Source organism: Ambystoma mexicanum, chromosome 4q (assembly GCF_040938575.1).
Source record: "Ambystoma mexicanum isolate Mex_15411 chromosome 4q, UKY_AmexF1_1, whole genome shotgun sequence".
In the NCBI taxonomy this organism is placed as follows: domain Eukaryota; kingdom Metazoa; phylum Chordata; class Amphibia; order Caudata; family Ambystomatidae; genus Ambystoma; species Ambystoma mexicanum.
In genome coordinates, this window is record NC_090928.1 from 197,290,784 (window position 1) to 197,313,210 (window position 22,427).

The 22,427-nt window shown below is 42.4% G+C and overlaps 1 protein-coding gene across 3 annotated transcripts in view; it reads right to left on the reverse strand.

Moving 5' to 3' along the window:
- The window catches only part of ZDHHC14 (zinc finger DHHC-type palmitoyltransferase 14), a 670,162-nt gene that overhangs the window by 32,009 nt on the left and 615,726 nt on the right, over positions 1-22,427 (reverse strand). The gene's annotated exons all lie outside the window — the stretch shown is intronic.

The following is a 22,427-nucleotide window of genomic DNA, read 5'->3' on the forward strand; positions in this document are numbered from 1 at the left end:
CTGTGTATTGCTCTTTTAACATGGGCCATGACTGTGTCATGGTCCAAGCTAATAAAAGGCGCTCCTGCAGACACGTGTACCAAAACGGCTGCAGACTCCCAAAGAGGAACGACTGAGTCCGTGTCTCATTTATGTAGCCCTGCAGGCCTACACCTGGAAGCACAGTCCTGCATACCCTGATGCCGTGCCACCCTTTGCCAGTACGGTGGCAGAGATCTGCATGGTCAGGGGCATGCCTTGCTGTGCCCTCCAATCCGGATGGTGCTGGTGTCTCATAGCACCATGAAGCTCGCTGGATGTCCAGAGCAGGCCCCAACCCCCCAGAGGCACTGGGCCTCCAAAGTGCTGATGTCTGTAGCACTCTGCAGGCCTGCTGGATGCTCACAGCAGGGCCCCTGTAACATCCCTCACTAATATGAGAGTCTATTAAACATACAACCGAGAGAATTATGCATTGCTCGTTTACCGTGGTTTCATCCCCCCAAATTACAAAGTGGAAAGTTACTTTCTGGTAGGTTTCATTGTGGGTGGCAAAATAAATATATGTAGGGATGTAGGGTGTGTATAAGGATGGTGAAGGGTGGAGGAGGTGGGTTGGATACAATGTGTCGGGAGGCCACACTTTAATAGAAAGAAAGAAAAACATCACAAGGAAATCTTCTAAGCAGTAATGGGCCAATTTGTAATTGTTGGAGAAGAAATCACACAGAACTGTAACAAGTTTCCCACAAGCAAATAAAAACATCAGCGGACGCAGTCGCTAACCCTACTAGGCCTGGCTTTCATCTATCGGCTGTGTCCTATCACTACAAATAAGGCAGTCCTTAGTCCGTCATCTCTTCTTCAGCGCCCTTAAACCATTAGAAACAAGAAACAAAGCCTACACTAGACAGGTGATCCAGCCTGACAACCAACCAAAGGACAACCAAAGAAGTGACTCTGAATCTCTGTTCTCGTGAGCATCAGCCTTCCGATCTGCGTACGACCACAGCAAAACAAAGCAGGACGAGGGTAGGTGGGAGGTATGATAAAAAATGGCAACCACCCTTCATGGTAATACTCTTTATTATCAACATTTTGGAGTCTGATATAGAAAGAAATGTGTTATAAGAACCATGGAATTTGCACAGCCAACATGGCGTCCTTAGGAGGAACATTTACGTGGCCAGACCACAAGGCCTTTCTTATTAAACAAGTGTGTACCTACAGTTTAAAATGTCATCAAAACATGTCCCATGACAATAGCAGACCTAAAGCCATTAGTGGTTCTATATGCCATACACTCTTTAAACAAGGAAACGAGAATGTTGATCACTTCCAGTGCAAGAGCTGAAACAGAATAGATGTGCCCATTCACGCACCCAGAAACCCAGCACGCCCGTAACAAGTTATAAATGGATTGAGTAATCTTCATCCAGGAGTCTCTAGGGACCTGGAATGCATCGGCTAAAAACCCTACGAAAGATCTGATTGAGATTAAATCTTTCTGGTGATAACTGACCTTGCAGAATTAAATCTTTGTGGGAGATGGGAATAAAATCTGGAACAGCCCAAATGTGGTTAGTAGGACTATCGATGACCTCTGCCAGCAGACCTGAACCAGAAGCACCCTATCATGGCAAAATGGGAAAGGCGTCATCCTGAATTTCTGACCAATCCTATAGCAACACTTATATGGTGAGTGCACCCAGATCAGGACGCAGGCTGGAAAATCAGAGAGACAGGCAATTAAGGTGATAGGCAAACAAGCCTACCACTGGGGCACCCCACAGACTCTGAATAAGAAAAAGAAAAATGACTGCGGTCCAACATCCAATTCTCACATCTGGAGTTCCAGTACACTGCTGCTTTTAACAACCATGGAAGATATCCTGACTGGAGATAAATATCCCTGTCCTTGGAGAAATGCCACAAATCCATTGCTAAATTTGATAGGCCCTTTGACTTTGTTCACCCCAGGTGGTTGCTGTAATGCACTACTGATAGAATGTTCAGTTTAAGTCTATTTGTTTGAAAATCATTCACCTTTTCCGATTTGACCTAATTTCTTTTGTTCATTTTTTTGTTCGAAAAAGCTGGGAGAAAGGCCCATTGAACCCCCCCACTCCTGCCGTTCTCTCACCTTAACCTATTCCCTTACCCTCCCCCACATCTATATTTAATTAAAATTGACCAAAATTCCTAAAGAATTCGAACAAAAAAATGCATCTATTTGGAAAAGGTCAATTGGGCCATGATCAAGTATGCTAATACCGAATGTTCATGAGGGGAAGGACACAACAATATACATGATCCTTTACCAAACATCTCAATGCAAAATAACCTGACCTCCTATGCGAAGGTGGTATCGACATCCTATTCATAACTGAAACCTGGCTAAACGACAACTACAAAACTATATTGCATAACTGCATCCCTGACAAGTTCAAGTGTTCACAAGTAAACAGGAAAAACAAAAGAGGAGGAGGACTGGCAATAGCATACAAGGAATACCTGAAAATTAAAACAGATGAACCACTAAACATCAAAAACTGTGAATCCATGATCCTTCACCTAATAGCAAATCCCAAAACAAACCTCAGATGTGTCCCTGTATATAGACCACCAACATACGATGAAAGCGTCACCAACATATTCTCTGAAGCCATCACCAACCTAGCTATAGAGCAGGAACACTTCGTAATCATCAGAGACTTTAACATCTGGTTTGATGAAGAATCTGCTAACTCACAGAAATCACGAGCCAAACAATTGAAGACAATGAATCTACATCAGCTAGTCAACGGAGCAACCCACACTGAGGGACATACACGAGACGCAATCTTCGTCAACAAAAATCTCATTGCCACACCACCACCACTACAGATCCTCTGGAGCGACCACCTTGTAATTCCATTCATAATCACACTCCCCACGATAATGACAACAACAACAAAAACAGACAAACTGCCAAGTATCATGAAAAGAAACTGGAGAGCCGTCAGAACTAGCAACCTAGCAGAACAATTAGAAATCAACAAACCACTGACAACGACCCTGGACGAAGCCGACATCGAAATTAAACACAGAACTACTCCATAAAAGGATTTCAGGAACGATCAAAGGGATCTCAAAGGAAAAACCTTTCACCCCATCATGCAAAAGAGTGACAGAAAAATGGTTTACCCCGCTACTCTACGCCATGAAAAGGAAAAACAGGAAACTTGAATTAGAATGGAGGAAAAAAACGATCAGGTGAAGAAATTAGAACTCCAGCAACAAATCAACTCATACAAGAAGAAAATCCATAAAGCCAAAAAGAAATACTATGACAACAGAATCACCAAAGCCACCAACACCCAAAAAGGAATTGTTTAAAATCATACACGTAATAAGAAACCCGCTGCAACAACACTCTGATACCTTCACTGAAGCTATGCAATGACCCCACAGACCACTTCATAGACAAAATCACCAGCATCCACCAAATCATACAAAGCAGACCAATCGACTACAACATGCGACTCACTCAGCCATCCGAGGATCATCAAAACAAACTCCGAAGCTTCCCACAATTATCAGCAGAGACATTCATCAAGCTGGTAAGCAACAGCAACAAATCTGGCTCCTCCATGGATCCATGTCCCGAAGACATACACAAATCAATCCTCACACAAGGAACTTCCATGGAATACTACAGAAACCTTTTCAATCAATCAATTTCAACAGGGAAAGTACTGCAATCATTCAAAGTGGCATACATCAAGCTGCTCCTCAAGGACACAGCAGGAAACCTAGAAGACCTCTCCAACTACAGACCCATATCCAACATACCCTACCCAGCTAAACTACTCGAGACATATGTCTCCAGAATCACACAAGCATTCACAGAGGAGCACCGACTGTTGGACCAAGTACATGTAGGCTTCAGACCGATGAGGGGAACGGAAACAGCATTGCTCTCAATCTCAATCTGGGACGATCTAAAAACGAATGCAGACTCAAACAAAAGCACAGCTGTAATCATTCTGGACCTCTGTGCAGCATTTCACACTGTCAACCATGAAATCCTCATTGGGAAAGTAGAAGAAATAGGAATCACTGACACAGCCCTACCATGGATAAAATCCTTCCTAACAAACAGGACAGAAACCATCTGGATCAAACCTTTCAAATCTACCTCAAGGGAATCCAACTGCAGAGTTCCACAAGGATCATTCTTCTTCCCATTGCTCTTCAATATATAACTGATGCCACTAATCAAAATAATCAAAAAACATGGCCTCGCATGCTACAACTACGCAGATGAAACTCAGACCATCTACACAATAGAAGAAATACAGGAAGTAAACAAAAAGCTCAACAACTGCCTACAAGAGCTCTACAGCTGGATGAACACAAACAGCCTCAAGCTCAACCCGGGCAAAGCTGAAATTATGATTATAGCTAAAAGCGAGGAAAACGAGCACTACATCCCATGGCCAATGGAACTGGGTAGAGCACCGACTCATCAATGATTGTAAAAAACCTGGGAGTCTTGATGGGCAACAAACTAACACTACAAGTAAACAGCATAATCAAGAAAGGTTTCTTCATGCTAAACACAGTAAAAAGGATCCTACCATTCCTTTCTTTCTCCCACAAAACACTCACCATCATCGCACTCATCATGTCCAGAGCAGACTATGCCAACAGCCTATACCTAGGAATACCAGAACGACTGTTAAAAAACATCAGTGCATCCAGAACGCTGCGGCAAGACTCCTGCTCAGACTACCACGAAGAGAACACATTACGCCTGCTTTGAAAATGCTACACTGGCTGCCAATAAAAGAGAGAACAAAGTTAAAAAAGATGTGCATAACACACAGAGCAGTACACAGCCAAGGAGCAGTGTTCCTAAAGAAAGAAATAACAGTCTACCACCCGACAAGATCACTCAGATCAAACAACCACATTCGCCTTGCACCAAAAACGTACAACAAAAGAAACTCAGAGGATCATCTTTCACTCACCTAGCTACCGCAACCTGGAGTAACCTACAAAAAAACATATGCACCACAATGGGTCATTTGGATTTCAGTAAACTACTCAAAACTTGGCTATTTGCTCCAGATTCAGGAGGAATCAACTAGGAAGAAAGGTCCACAACGAAAACGTGAATACTCCTGTAGGAAACCATAATCCCCAACCTATCCCCTTTATAAAAGCAGGGGTGGGCACAGACCTCCCACCCAGACCCACACGCCACCAATCCTAAAATATGCTTGGATAGGTGGGGACAACCAACAAGATGGACAATAAGGGACAAGTGCTGTGACCAAAACTACACCTGCTGCAGGGCAGTGGAGGTAGTGGATATGAGCTAGATACACAAACCGATTGGGCCACACAAAGAGAGCTCCCACTACGCAGCTTGCCTGCCAACTAGGCAGTCAAAGAAGAGTACCAAACACACATGATAACTATAGAGATTGAGCGCAGAAACGCAAAGACAAAGTGGTAAGAAATCGACAAATATTTTAAAACCATTATAACCGTACCTTAAAATTTCAACTTTCTGCATACTCAACATACAGAAACTCACACAACCACCTCTCTGCACAGCAATCCGCACACACTTCCCCACATTGCAACAACAGTCTAACAACACATAACCTGCCACAACAGCACATGGGAACTCTGACACCAATCGAAAACTGCAGGTAAGCTCAGTGAACGGTGCAAACCGAATTGAAGTGGCCAACAGAACATCACAACTCTCACTTTTCTCTTCCCACTACACCCTAATACCCTCCACGACAGCACCTCTTGACATGCTCCTTTTCAGATCTGCCAGAGCACCTGGGGACCACAGCAGTGGTGACAGTGCATCGTACAAATATATTAACATTATATGAAGTTGTTTCTGCACTGACCATTTAGCCCCTGAGGACATATCCTTCCTCTTTGAAATTCAACCAAGGTTGTGGGTGTCTGTCTGCAAAATGATATCTTGCTTTCCAGTTCCACGCTTATATGTGCTTCAGCCAAAACTAAAGTTAATCCCTGGCATCTGAAGCAAGCAGAACCAGCAGAAAGTAGGAGACATTTTTGCATAGTTGTCTGGTCTTGCGCATCTGAAGAGCTCTGTAATGTATGGGACCTGGACACACTGCCTTGCTAGAAGGTGAAAGGATTACATTTGCTAACATCCCAGATACAATGCACTCCTTTCTATGATGCTGGGAATCCCTTGACATGTTCTCCTCATGTTGAGCTTTGGATGAAGCAGACTTCACCACTTAGAATCTACCAAGAAACCCATATATTGGATGTGTTGCGTGGGAGTCAAAACAGATATTTTGGGGACTACGAATCCCAAACCTTGGAGAATGTCCACCATCAAGGAGAGTTGCTGTTCCAAGATCTTTCTATCCCTGGCTAAACAGATAGTGTAAGTAACCCCTGACTGGGGGGAGGGGCGGGGGGAGGAGGTGATAATTTTCGAGTCATGAAAGGCAAGACTACCAGCCAAATAATCTAGGGAAGAATCATTCAAGAGAATCAAGCTTAGATGGGTAAGGCCTGGAATGTCAAGATCTGTGGGAAAAACCCACTTAATTGGCCTTTTTTCTGTGGGAAGAAGGTGCAGAGTTGCCAACATATGGGGCTCGATGGGCAGGCAAATTGACCAGGGCAGAAGAAACTTTGGAAAAATCCACCAGAAGGGTGGGCACTTCCATGCCCGATAAAAAGCCTTACGTGAAAAATGTTCCTAATATTTATTTGAGGTTTGCCCAATACGGCGAAAGTGTGGAGGCAGGTTGCTAAATCCTTTGTACATCAATTCCGAAAAGGAGGCCCAGTCTTGGGATTGTCAATTCTGCCAGAATGACAGAGTCGGCATAGGCAAGCAGACAGATGAAGCATTGAAAGCAACCCTGAAGACCTCAACATGTAGGGGCATATTATGGGCAACATTGTCCTCTCTCAGCACAAATATGTGTGTAAAAGGGTCAAAAACTTCCAATGAACCTGAGAGAATTGCTGGTCCCCTTCGCTTGGTCTTTACCTTTCTTGCACAGGAAGCGGCACCTGGAGTGATCTAACTCAGGTGCTTGGGCCCCCATGCCAGGCACAACGGGGCGGAGACACTCAGCGTGATCTTTATTATGCACTAAATACTTATCAACCGAACGACAGAGAAAAGGGACTACAGCATCAGAGGAGTGCCATTCCAATGAATGGGACACTGAATTTCGGACCGGTCAAACCAAAGCTCTCAAATCATTCAGGATAATAGTTCCTGTGCAGCAGATTACTCGTTGTGCAGAGTTGCCATCACTGTCAGGGTTCACCTCAAACACTTCTGTTTTCTTGACCAATAGTGCTTTGCAAAATGGGGCCATTTAGTGGTCAGGTGGATCCCTCCTAGATGAAGTGCCCGCCTCAGATATGGGACCTCCCTGCGCTTCACAAGTTCAAATCCTGCAGCAGAGCCGACTCAGCCCGTCATCAATCCGAGGTCGCCAAAGTGAGTACCATTAAATTAAATCCCGCAGCTGATTGTAAAACTCCTCAGCTTGATACTGAATAACAATTACTTCAGATTCCAAGGGAACTTTTACCTACAAGTCACGGGAACATCGATGGGGTCAGCAATGGCCCCTGTGTACGCGAACACTTTCATGTATAGATTTGAGCACAGACATGTCCTGGAAAATGACGATTGGTCAAAAGCAGAATATTAGTATGGAAGCGCTAAATCGATGATATCTTTGGAATTTGGTGTGGCACCCCGGATGAACTAACTTCTTTCTTCAACTTTTTAAACTCAGTACATCGGAGCATCAAATTTACAATGGAGGTAGGCACACCATCCCTTCATTTTCTAGATGTCAGTCTGGAGATCAAGAATAATATAATTGCCACCAACGTCTACCACAAACCGACAGACGTCACCAATTTACTACACTTCTCAAGTTTTCATCCAAAGACAATGCTAAGTAGTTTGCCCTACAGCCAAATTCTAAGATTGAAGAGAATTGTCTCTAACCCTGCAGGACTGGATGTTGAATGCACCAAGCTGTTGGACAAATTTGAAAAGAGGGGATACCCACAACCTGTTTTTGGAAGACGCAAAGGAGAGATCCTCTAATAAAAGTAAGGAACAACTTCTCACGCCTAAAATTAAAACCAAAGAGACTCCACTACTTTACATTTCTAAATACTCCCGACAAAGTTTCCAAGTGGGTCGAGCAATTAAGAAACATTGGAATATTCTCCATAATGATCCACTACTGGAAAGATTATTTCCCAAATACCCAATGATGGCCTTCAAAAGAGGACAGAACCTGAGGGATAAACTTGTGAGAGCTGAAAAACCCCCCAAAGACAAACAAATGCTTCTTCAAACAAGAGAGAAGGGCACATTCCTATGCTTGGGTTGTTCCCATTGTAACAATGTGATTAAGAGTGAAAATATATGACATCCCCTCACGGGTAAAGAAATTTAAACTCAGAGACTACGCGACCTGCATGTCGACAGGAGTCATCTATGCAATCAAATGCCCATGTGGCAAACTGTACGTGGGCCAGACCACAAGAGCGGTGAAGGAAAGAATAACCAAGCATAAATCCAACATCAGATGTAAAAACACTAAATCTCCATTGGCAAGACATTTTATGGAACACCATCACACGGTGGCCCAGATCAAGTTCCAAGTTTTGGAGGTCGTCAAGAAACCATACAGAGGGGGAGACTACCAATCTATCCTCTCCCGCAGGGAGAAATTTTGGATACATCAACTAGACACACTTAACCCACAAGGGCTTAATGAGGAGTTTTCCCTGAGATGTTTTATCTGAACTTGACCATATCCCATGTTCTACTGTAGAACAATGGTGTTGGTACACTGTAGCGTATTTAGATATCTTTTTTTCATTGTCCCCTCAGGTTTAAACTATTTGTGAGTAAGGACATTTTTCACTAGTCCACACCTTACTGTTAATCTTTTTTCCTTCTTTTTTCTTTTTGTTTCTTTAATAGACTGAATTGTATTTTATGTTATAGTGAGTTACTCAAATAGACATATTAAATGTCATTACCCGTCATCCACAGTGGAACAGCTGTTAAGGTCTAATTAGTCCGGGACATGTTGACCGGCCCACTGTTGGTTAATTATGCCCTACAATGTGTTATATGTTCATTATATAACACATTTGTAGGTAGAGGGTATTTAGGTCACTCTTCTTTTTTTGGGGGTTCCCGCTGGGATACCAGTGCATTATACATATAATCATTTGATCTGTATAACCTGTATTATGATACAGAAACTATGAAATTGTGCTTCTACCTGCAAGGATCCCGGATGTGGCAATATTGCTTAACCCACATATTCATTTGTCAAAGTTGATTCACATAATTGATCTGGTATCCTTTTTCAACTAACGTGGATAATTGTTTCATTTTTTCGAGGCTGTTTTGTTTTTCTTTACTCAATTCAGTCTTCCAATAATGTTTAGACATTGTGGATATACTGCCGTAGGCATTTTTTTGCTTTGCAGTGCACCCTTTAAAATGCTGCTCTTATATGCACCAGCCTCACAGCCCGTGTGCATGCTGTGCGCTCAATAAGTCTGTTTTCAATGTTTACCACACACATGCTCAATCTTGGATGGCTGTTGTCTGTGTAGTGGGTTGCCAGGGAGACGATTAGACCCACCAGAGTCTGTACGAGAAGCGCGTCCTTTTGGTCGGGAGACGCTCGCATTCGAGTATCATTTTGCCACATTTACAGCTCTCTCTTCACACGTGTTCGTGTAGATGCTTCGTAACCACGTAACAGAGGTAAATAGAATACGTCCTCAATGGCGCCTTACTTAATATAGATATAGGCCTCCTAGATCTTTTCGTCTGGAGAGCATACTGAATCTTTTGTTTCCTTTATTTTCCCCATATAGAATATTATACTCTGGCTCACTAAGGCACTACGGGACACATTTAAACCTCCATGCCAGCAGTGAATTCACGCGTTAAAACTCCCGATTTAGCTTGCATCCTTTAAGGTAAGCCGTAGGTTTACACATGGCCCTTCTTTTTAGCGCCAACCATACTCTAATGGCCCCATCCTGTTGATATCTATAAGGGACCCTTGTCCCTATAGCTCTTTATTTTTAGTGTGTATCCTTATAAGAACAGCAATATTTTCTCCTCTAGCTGCATGTTTAATCAACATTCAAACCTTCAGAACCACTCCATTTGTGTTTTACTTATAGGCACCTTGCACGCTTGAGATGAGTATTTCCTCCACCGGTTGGTGGGAATAATTGGAAGACATGAATTCACCATACTTTGAGTGATTCCTCAATCTCCACCTTGACCATACTTAAGGTATGCCACCGTTTGAATTGCCTACATACATTCTCTGGAGACTGGTTTTCCTGACAGGCAACCATTAGCATATTTTTAACTACTTTCTGATGCAAAAAATGGGCATTCCTTGTTGCACTGGCCTCAGTTGGGACCCCCATAGACGGGACGACTCTCAAGAATACCTTTGACAGCGATCTCTTAACTACACCTGACAGGGTATACCCCTATATGTAACTTTGATGTGAGATTAATAGTGACCGCTATGTTCAGTATTTAACATGTGATGAATATGTCTATTGAAACGGTCTTTTATGTTTATTTAGGTTTTGCAGTCCAAATCTACTAGGCTCAAGAAGAAGGGATATGTATCCCGAAACGCGTCAGCCACACAATGCATAAACGGACTACCATGGTTTATTGTTTTCATGTTTCTCTGTAGACAGTCATTTTGGCTTTTTCACTCTAAGTCTCTATGGTAAATTTATTGTGACATTAATTAAAACCTCCTCTTTTGTTTTTGTTTTTTTTACGAAACTACTGAATATTTATCTTTATTATTAACCTAATCAGAAAATTACTGTTCAAGTATCTACGCAATCAAAATTTTTTGAACCATCATTGGATGGATTTATGACAGAGTGCAGGGGACGGGAGGGCTCCTAATTTTGGATCCTCGTCTTTCTTCCTACATGTACTGTTGTTGTGATCCTGTGCCAGTTTCACGTTTCCTCCCCCGCACCTCAAAATAATATTTACATTTCTACATATCATTGAGCAAATTAATTTCTAACTATATAATACTAAGGAGTGCTTCTACTGATCCATCCTTTTTCACAGTGTGTGGAAACTGCCATGTTGTGCCTTCCAAGAACATCAATTATTAATAGAATTATAAAAAAAACTCAAATGCAAGCCGCATGATACAAAGCGCTGTTTGCTAAAAGGCCTGGACTGCTTATGAAGAGCATCTATCAACTTTGGCTCTTGCCCCTGGTCTTTCTTATGATTTCTCGTCCTATAAGATACACATTCTTTCTCTATTTTGAGTTCCGCTACACCATATCCTTTTCCTGAGATAACATCCTAAGCCTGATTAATAATTACATTGTGACAAACCGGAAATAACTGATTCATTGCTTGATACCCGCGTAGGGCAACTTTTACAGTGAATTTTCGATAATCGTTAACAGAAGTATTTGAAGTGGCACCATAGCAGGTTCCAAACACAAAAGTTTTAGACGTGATCTAATTTTTCTGTGTGAAATATGATCGATCCATTTACATATAAAAGCACCAAATGAAAACAATTGACTGTTTCTAAGATTAAAAACGGAAAAGAATTTGGGAGTCGTGTTTGTTTTCTCTTCCAAGCTGTTTGTCCAATGCCTTAATGGTGAGTAGACAGCAGAGATCAAGCACAGCCATAACTGGGAAGCACGTTCAGGCTCTCTTGTGCGTTGCATACTCAGATGGAAACACATAGCCTTGTATATTATTTATTTATTTGGCATTTTGTAACATGCTACTTTGCATAGCTAAAGTGCACGGGGCAGAGGGAAGGGGGCATGTACTACTCCACTGTCTATGTTGGTTCAGGACTTTTAGCGTATGTACAGTAACTGCCTGAAATCTTTGTGCCTAACACTTTTTTGTATTGGGCGAATTGGCCACATTGCACCCACACCTCTACACTATTCGAATCCTAATGTTTCTCTGATCCGATTCCACACCGTTCAGGGCCTTCAGAGATGCTGTTTAGTATTTCACCATTAAATGGCTCCTTGCCATTAGAGGGTGGAAGCCCACACACATTGATGTATTGCCCCTTACCTTTTTGCGGCCCACGTGTTGGAGGAGAGTGTGACTTATGCATCTTTTCAAGCAGACCGCCGTTCTGGTGCCCATCTCTGTAGCTGTGCTGTGTGTGAGACCGAAAGCCTGCCCAGTGCACGCCGCATAAACCTGGGACCAGGATTCGAACATAGTGTCTGCTTCATCCACTGGACAATGTATTTCTTTAGTATTCAATTTAAATTATTAATTTGATCTCAGATGTTTTTTTGGGACACATTGTTATTAGTGTGTTTATTGGCAGGGTTTGAAGTTGCTACCACACCTGCGGTTTGCGAGGCGACATTTGCGGGCCAATGCTTTGTGGGAGTTGTGGTACCTATAGGACAGTACATTGAGCAGATTCGGTCTCACGCGACCGGCTGTTGGTCGTGCGTCGACTGCGTAATTGCCAACACAATCTGCAGCGTTTTTGTGAATCATTACTGAATTACATCGTGGCTAAGGATGCGGTATGTGCATCTTGTCTCGTATTAGCCCTGCCCACACTCTGGGACCCAGACATACTGCACTTTCATCCTCTCGTCTCTCGCCTCTGACAGATGCTGCAGCAAAGTATTGCATTCACACTTGACCAGACTTTAATCCGCCCCCGGCATTGACTTTAATAAACTGGGCCTTCAGTTCTTGGGTGATTATGTGCTGGGCACCATGGGTTGTATCTCTCCGCACTGCCACCGGGTGCTAATATGTACATCAGACAAATGTGGGGGGCGAGAACCTAGGCCAGTGCGACACAGGGCCTCACCCCACCATGTTTTACGCACCAATCGAGATGGAAGGGCACTGTCTTACAAGAACCTAGTCGTTGGCAGCAAGGTCTCCCATACTGCTTAATGATCAAGAGCTGTGATCTCCCCATTCTAGTGCTCTACCGTTTTCTGTACGCACATCAGACCAGTGCCTTCACTTTGTTACCATTATTCCACTCCACTTCTGCCCCCAAATCCACTCCAGTTGCCTTTGATTGCCAATGTTTTCCAATTGGCTCCTGATGGAAATCTCAGCCAACGTATGTGTTCAGGGATTTCGGGGGCTAGAATTGTAGGTGTGAGTGGTCAAAGCAGAAAACCTGTGATCACAGAGAGACTACTGTGGTTTTTTCTGAGTTTGCGCCCTGACCTTACTGCCATGTATGTACAATACAACAAGGATCATAACAGCACATCATGTCTCACAAATGTCTTAAGCATATCATGGCTAATGTCCTGCGACCTACTAGTGTGCAAGAACAGAGAATGGCACCAAAATACAGTATGGGACTTTGCTCTCCCAAGTCAGGTATAGAATGTTAAAAACAACAATGTTGTCTCTTTAAAAAAAAGGGTCACAGGGCAATGCCTCTACACAACAAATGGCAGCCACTGTCTGCACTCCCCCTACTGGTACATATGTCTCTATGCAGTGGGCTGGTCGAAATACATTGAGGGACAATCTTCAACCCTGAGACGATTCGAATAATGATGGTTCCTCACTAGTGGAAAGGGAGTTGCTGCGACCTGAAATCCAATCCACAATTCAAAGGAAAGACATAAAAAAGGCACCCCAAACCGTTTGCAGATAGGGATTGGCACAATTCCGGGGTTCAATTAATCTAAATATTAGTATTTTTGTACACAAAGAAAAATGGTATTGGATGTGAAGGGGTACCCAACCTGTACTATTTACGCTGTACTGTACCACGACATGACCCACTAATACGGCCACAAGCACACAGATAAGCCCCCACCTCGGCCATACTTGCTTTTAAGTTAATTGCAGCTCCAATCATACATACGTTATGACTCCATATTGCCCACTAGTGTTTTTTTCTGACTTTGGTCTGTTTTTTCCTGGTTAAATAAAGGAAAATTCCAAAAGGCGGTGGAGGAGATGAGAGTCAAACCTAGCTCCCAAGCCTTCTCACCATCAGAGCTAAACACTCTCACAGCAGTACTATCAACGCTATGGCCGCAAAGCCCTGGGAGGCATAGATGAACGTTAACACGTAATCATACATCCCCATGCACGTAGATCAGGCAAAACCTTGAGCTTGAGCTGCCTGGCTTTTGCCCAGTGCCACACTATGGGAGAATGGAGAAGGGTAGTTAGTTTCTCTTTAGGCATTCTGATAACTGGGTAGAAGAAATAAATCATACCAGCGGTCAGTCGACGAGGCGAAGGGTGTATTGCATGTCAGCCAATAGTAAAATGTCAATAGCATTTCAATGATAGTCTCAGGCTATCCAGATATTTACATGTTTAGGGGTTAGTTCCTTTCCCATACTGGTAAAATAGCATTCAGTTGTTAGTCTAAACCCGCAATCTGCCTATTTACATGTTTAGGGCTTAATCCCTTCGCTTGGCTGGTAAAATACCATTCCCCTATTAGTCTCAACCTGTATTCTAGTTATTTACATGTTTAGGGGTTAATTCCTTCCCTAGACTGGTATAATAGCATTCCAATGTTAGTCTCAGACTGTAAGCTAGCTATTTACATGTGTAGGGGGTAATACATTCCATAGATAGATAAAGTACCATTCCAATGTTAGCATCAGCCAGTAATCTAGCTATTTACACATGTAGAGCTTAATTCCTTCCCATGACTGGTAAAATAGCATTCAAATGTTAGTCTCAAACTGTCATCTAACTATTTAGAGATTTATGGGTTAAATGATTTCCAGACTAGTAAAATACCACCTCAATGTTAGCCTGAGCCTGTAATCTAGCTATGTACATGTGTAGGGTTTAATACCTAGTAATGACAGGTAACATACCATTCCAGTGTGAGTCTCAACCTGTAAACTAGCTATTTACATGGTTAGGGGTTACTTCTTTCCCTAGACTGGCACAATACAATTCCAATGTTAGTATTTACCTGTAATCTACCTATTTACATGTGTAAGTGTTAGTTCCTTCCCTAGACTGGTAAAATATATTTCCAATGTTAGTCTCAGACTGTAATCTAATTATTTACATGTTTAGGGGCTCATTCCTTCCCTAGACTGGTAAAATACCATTCCAATGTTAGTCTCAACCGGCAAAATGCCTATTTACATGTTTAGTGGTTAATGCCACCCCTACACTGGTAAAATACCATTCCAATGTTAGTCCTAACCTGTAATCTAGCTATTTACATGTTATGGGGTTAATTCCTTCACTAGACTGCTAAAGTACCATTTCAATGTTAGTCTCAGCCTGTAATCCAGCTATTTACATGTTTAGGGGTTAATTCCTTCCCGAGACTGGTACAATAGCATTCCAACATTACCCTAAGCCTGTAATGTATATATTTAAACGTGGAGGGGTTAATTCCTTCCCTAGACTTCTACAATGCTATTCCAATGTTAGTCTCGGTTTGTAATCATTCTGTTGATATGTTTAGGGGTTATTTCCTTCCCTAGAATGGTAAACAACAATGCAAATGTTAGTCTCAGACTGGAAACCAGGTATTTACCCGTTTAGGGGTTAATTCCTTCACCAGACTGGTGAAATCCCATTCCAATGTTAGTCTCAGACTGTATTCTAGCTATTTATATGTTATGGGGTTAATCCCGACCCTATAATAGTAAACAGCATTCCAATGTTAGTCTCAGCCTGTAATCTAGATTTTTACATGTTTAGGGATTAATTCATTACCTAGACTGGTACGATACCATTCCATCATTAGTCTCAGACCGTAAGATAGCTATTTACATGTGTAGGGGTTAATTCCTTCCCTAGACAGGTAAAATATCATTCCAATGTTAGTCACAACCTGTAATCTAACTACTTACATGTTAAGGGGTTGATTCCATTCCTTCCCTGGATTGGTAAAATATCACTCCAATGTTACTCTCAGACTGTCATCTAGCTATTTATATGTTTAGGGTTTTATTCCTTCCCTAGACTAGTAAAATACTGTTCCAGTGTTAGTCACAGACTGTAATCTAGCTATTTACACATGTATGGGTTAATTCCTTCCCTACACTGGAAAAATACCATCCTAATGTTCGTCTCAACCTGTAATCTATCCATTTACATTTTAGGGGTTCATTTCTTCACTAGATGGGTAAAATACCATTCCAATGTCAGTATCAGACCGTAATCGGGCCATTTAAATGTGTAGGGGCTAATTCTTTCCTGTAAATAGTAAAATAGCATTCCAATGATAGTCCCTGCCTGTAATCTAGATATTTACATGTTTAGGGGTTGATTCCTTCCCTAGACTGGTGCAATACCATTCCAATGTCAGCTTCAGGCTGCACGCTGCTTATTTACATGTTTAGGGGTTAAATTCTTCCCTAGACTGGTATAATACCATTCTAATGTTAGTCTCAACTAGTGATCTAGCTATTTATATATTTAATGGTAGATTCCTTCCCATGACTGGTAAAATAGCATTCCAATGTTAATCTGAGCCTGTAATCTACCTATTTACACGTACGTTTAGGGTTAATTAATTCCCTATACTGGTAAAATACCACTTCAATGTTAGTCTCAGACTGTGGGCTAACTATTTAAATGTGTAGGGGTTCATTCCTTCCCTAGACTGACAGAATACCATTTGAATGTTAGTCTCAACCTGTAATCTAACTATTTACATGTTTAGGGGTTAATTCCTTCCCTAGATTGGTAAAATACCATTCCAATGTTAGTCTCAGACTGTCATCTAGCTATTTATATGTTATGGAGTTAATTCCTTCCCATAACTGGTAAAATATAATTCCAATGTTAGTCTCAGACTGTAATTTAGCTATTTCCAAATATATAGGTTAATTCCTTCCCTAGGCTGGTAAAATACCATCCTAATGTTAGTCTCAACCTGTAATCTATTTATTTCCATTTTATGGGGTTAATTCCATCACTAGACAGGCAAAATACCATTCCAATGTCAGCCTCACACTGTAATCTAGCTATTTACATGTGCAGGGGTTAATTCCTTCCCTAGAATAGTAAAACTGCATTCCAATGTTAGTCACAGCCTGTTCGTTATATATTTACATGTTTAGGTGTTAATCGCTATCCTAGACTGGTAAAATAACAGTGCAATGTTAGTCTCACACTGTAATCTAGCTATTTCCATGTTTAGGGGTTAATGCCTTACCTGGATTGGTAAAATACTATTCCAATGTCAGTCTCAGACTGTAATCTAGCTATTTACAAGTGTATGGGTTAATTTCTTCCCTAGACTGGTAAAATGCCATCCTAATGTTAGTTCCAGACAGTAATCTAGTTGTTTACATGTTTAGGGATGAATTCCTTCCCTAGACCGGTATAATACATTCCAATGTTAGTCGCAGGCTGTAAATTAGCTATTTACATGTGTAGGGGGTAATACCTTCCATAGATTGATAAAGTACATTCCAATGTTAGTATCAGACTGTAATCTAGCTATTTACACATATAGGGGTTAATTCCTTCCCTAGACTAGTAAAATGCCATGCCAATGTTGGTCACAGCCTGAAATCTAGATATTTACATGTTTAGGTGTTAATTCCTTCCCTAGACTGGTAAAATAATATTCCAATGTTAGTCTCACCCTGTAATCTAGCTATTTGCATGTTTAGGGGTTAATTAATTCGCATGACTGGTAAAATATAATTCCAATGTTAGTCTCAGACTGTAATCTAGCTATTTGCAAATGTATCAGTTAATTCATTCCCTAGACTGGTAAAATGCCATCCTAATGTTAGTCTCAACCTGTAATCTAGCTATTTATATGTTCAGGTGTTCATTCCTTCACTAGACTGGTAAAATACCTTTCCAATGTTAGTCTCAGACTGCAATCTAGCCATTTACATGTATAGGGGTTAATTCCTTCCCTAGACTGGTAAAATAACATTCCAATGTTAGTTTCACCCTGTAATCTAGCTATTTGCATGTTTAGGGGTGAATGCCTTCCCTAGATTGGTAAAATACCATTCCAATATTAGTCTCAGGCTGTACTGTGCCTATTTAAATGTTTCAGGGTTAATTACTTCCCTAGACTGGTAACATACCATTATAATGTTAGTCCCAGGCTGTACTGTGCCTATTTACATGTAGGGGTTAATTCCTTCCCATGACTGGTAAAATACCATTCCAATGTTCGTCTTAGACTGTATCTAGCTATTTAGAGATTTGGGGGTTAAATCCTTCCCAGACTAGTAAAATACCATTCCAATGTTAGTCTCAGAATGCCATCTAGCTATTTATATGTTTAGGGGTTAAATCCTTCCCTAGACTAGTAAAAGACCACCCCAATGTTAGTTTCAGCCTGTAGTCAAGCTATTTAATTGTTCAGGGGTTAATTCCTTCCCTAGATTGGTACAATACAATTCAAACGTTAGACACAAGTTGTTATCTAGCTATTTACATGTTTAGGGGTTAAATCCTTCCCTAGACTAGTAAAAGGCTACCCCAATGTGAGTCTCAGCATATAATATAGCTATTTACATGTTTAGGGGTTAGTCTCTTCCCTAGACAAAATACCGTTCCAATGTTAGTCTCAGACTGTAATGTAGCTGTTTACATATTTAGGGGTTAATTCCTTCCCATGACAAGTAAAATAGCATTTCAATGTTAGTCTCAACCTGAAATCTATCTATTTACATGTTTAGAGGTTACTTCCTTCCCTAGACTGGTACAATACCATTCCAACGTTAGTCTGAACCTGTAATCTAGCTATTTACATGTTTAGGGGTTTGTTCCTTCCCTAGACTGGCAAAATACTCTTCCAGTGTTAGTCTCAGACTGTAAAATAGCTATTTATATGTGTAAGGGTTAATTCCTTCCCTAGACTGGTAAAATACCATTCCAATGTTAGTCTTAACGTACTCCTAGTTCATAGTCCCCTTTCCTCCATACTGTATGGGCATCCATCACTAGGGACGGGAAACAGAACCTTTTTCACCAGAAAAACGTGTCTTCCCCTTTAAATGTAGATGTGCGTGGAGGCACGGCCCCGGGAGCATGCCCTCCCCTGACCCACCTCAACGGCTCCACTCCTCAGTCCCCTTTGACGCGTCAACAATATTATAATTGGTTAATGACACAGGTTTATTAAGGAGGAGGAAGGTGGGACATATGGAGGAAAGTGGACTATGCACTAGGAGTGCGTTAGTCACTACGGTGAGTAACATATAATGACTCCTACGTCCCATCCCCTTTCGTCCATACTGTATCGATTATCACTGAATGCTGCCCTAGGGAGAAGAGTTGCCCTCTATGAAAACAAGTTCTTCAAAACGGCCTAGCCAAATTAGTTTAGATTAGTTTAGTTTCTTCATTTGTACTGCGCACCGAACCCTCAGGTATCTGGGCGCTAAAGCTTGTACATCAGTTACATATTTGACAAACAAGAAAAAGTACAACATCCATAAGTGCAGGTCGACCAGGTTACCGGGTGGTCGTATATGGAAAACAATGCAGCAAACAGATACAGCGTTGGGTGCAGGGGCCAGACGGGCCAGAAGCTGAACCTTCTTGGATCTTCTCGAAGAGCCAGCTCTTTACTTTAGCTCTGAAGGTCCAGAATGCAGGTTCAGTCCTGAGGCTAAGAGGAAGGGCATTCCACTGTTTGGCCGCTAGTACTAGGAAGCTCGCCCCCCCTGCTCTTTTTAGTAGAAATCTTGGGACGGCTAGACAGTAAGAGTAGACGGCTCTGGTTAGTCTTGTGGGTTGGCGTATTTTGACTTTATCGGCTAGGTATTTAGAGCGGTGTTTGAGAGACACTTGTTGGTGATGACAATGGTGCGGAGGGCAATTCTGTCCCGTACCGGGAGCCAGAGGGCGTCCTGCCTGAAAGCAGAGATGTGTGCAGATCTCGGCATACTTAGAGCTGCTCTTAAGGCATTGTTTTGAAGGACCTCGAGTTTTTTGAGGTTCCTTTTCAGAGGTGCCTAGGTAGATGGTGTTGCAGTAGTCGATCTTGGATAACACTAGAGCCCTGGCTAGTGTGATGCAATTGCTAAGTGACAGGAATGGCTTTCAGGTGTTAATTAGTTTGTTTGTGTAGGCCGTGGAAGATGCGGTTGAGTTCACCTGATCCTTGAGGGACAGTGTGGAGTCCAGGTATACTCCCAAGGTTTTAATCACCTTGGCCACTATGATTGGGTTTCCATCGATGCTGATGGAGTCATAGCAAGGGTCTATTTTGTTCTGGTGGAATTGGGAGCCGACGATCTGGAGCTCAGTTTTCTCGTCGTAAGGCAAAGGCAGTGATCTGCCATCCACGCCTGGATTTCCAGGTAAATCTCATTGATTCTTTTACAATCATCTTCATAGCACCCCGAGAGTGTGATGAGAACCTGGGTGTCATCAGCGTAATTGGTGTATGTGACACCCAGGTTGTCAAGACGGTCAAAGAGGAACTTGGTGAAGATGTTGTAAAGTGTTGGCGAGACGCATGAGCCTTGTAGTACGCCACAGTGGATGGGAAGTGGGTCCACTGCGGCAGAGGGTGCAAAGACCCTGGTGGTGCGGTTAGACAGGAAGTATTGAATCCAAGTAGCAGCGTTGCTGGAGAAGGCAGCTGCTGTAGACAGGTGATCAGTAAGGATCTGGTGGTCGACAAGATCAAATGGCGCTGACAGGTCTAACAGCAGGGGCCTAGCAAGCTTACCCTTGTCCTTGGCCTCATCCATTTGGATTTTTAGATCCAGGAGGGCTGTTTCCGTTCCGTGTCTGGGCCTGAAGCCCAATTGTCTAAGGCCAAGTAAGTTGTGGCCCTCCAGGCGTTTCTGGATTTGGAGGTAGGCCACTCAGTCTAAGATTTTAAGGATGGAGAGAACGGTGGTGATGAGCCTGTATTTAGTGGGGGTGTTGGGATCTAGGTTAGGTTTTTTAATAGGGGCATAACCCAAGCTTCCTTGAGGTTGTTGGGTACCGTGTTGGTCTCGAAGGAGGAGTTGATTAGTGCCTAGATGTATGGGACCAACTCTTTTGCACCTTCCTGTATGATTGCAGCTGGGCAAAGGTCTCCCTGACATTTGGAAGGTTTGAGACTTTTGATGATTTTTTCTACTTCGTTAGCCGAGACCAGGGACGTCATTTGGGGGTCGCCAGGGGTCACAACTGCGACCTCTGTGGTGTCCCTTGCGACCTCTGTGGTGTCCCTTGCGACCTCTACTAAAAAAAAAAAAATTTTTTTTTTTTTTTTTTTTTTAAGTTATGCAAGCTCCTGGGCTGTGGCTCTTTACTTGTGGGGTGGCTGGCTTTCTTGTTCAGGCCCCTTAAAAAAAAAGATTTGAGGCACTTGTTCTTATTTTTCTTCTAACACTTTCAGCACTGACCCTAAATAAGAAAGAATAGGTATACCAAATAATGTGTCTTTCTGGAATTCTATACAGTAATTGCTGGCCTCATTAAATGTTTATTTCAGGCACACTTCAGGGGGTGAGTCACTGATTTAGTCTGTTCTTAAACGCCTCACTAAGCCTAAGCCGTTCATCCTTCTGAGGTCGATAAATGAGTACCAACACAGGTTGGGTGATATTGGGTGTATATTTTTTCTATATAAAGCGCTTAATGATGTGTTATTATATAGCACTTACGCTTATCATTTGGTCATGGACGTCTGCTTGCATACACAGTCATTTGGTAATACGGGCCAATAAACACTGAACTTAATGATACATATGGCGATCCATTCTTGTATGAATGTACATCATATAGTGATATCATAACTATATTTTTCATAGTTTACAATGCTATGTGATGCCACTTCCTGTTTTGGCAACGGGTGAAATGTCGTGTACCATCGCTACCCGCTATATCACTTTGGGGCGGGGTCTAATGACATCACTTCCTGTGATGTCATCAGAGGGTCAAGGGTCGGGTGATGTCACTTCCGCTACCCCTGGCATTTTGGTGAAATGACGTCCCTGGCCGAGACCGGTGAGAAGGAGAAGGGTGGGCAGTTTGGGATGTTAACTGGACGAGGGGCGGTAGTGGGGATGGTGTTCTTGGCTAGGCTGCTCTTTTTCTATTCAATGTTGGCTTGGAGCAGCGCGATTTTGTCTGTGCGAGCTTTCTGTATGTTGGCACACCAGACTGCATCTTTAGTGCAGGTTTCCGATGGAGTTGCTGGGGTCTCTAATTCCCTAAGAATACTGAAGAGCTCTTTTGTCTTGGATTTGGCAGGTTCCTTGCTTCCACTGGGCATGGGGTCCAGGGAGCAGGCGGGGCTGCAAAGCGGTTGGTCCATTCAATGGGGCTGAAGGGGGAGTTCGGGGCATGATTTATTTTACAAATAATGCCAGTTGAGGGCTCATTGTATGTGTGTATTAATGGATCTGGT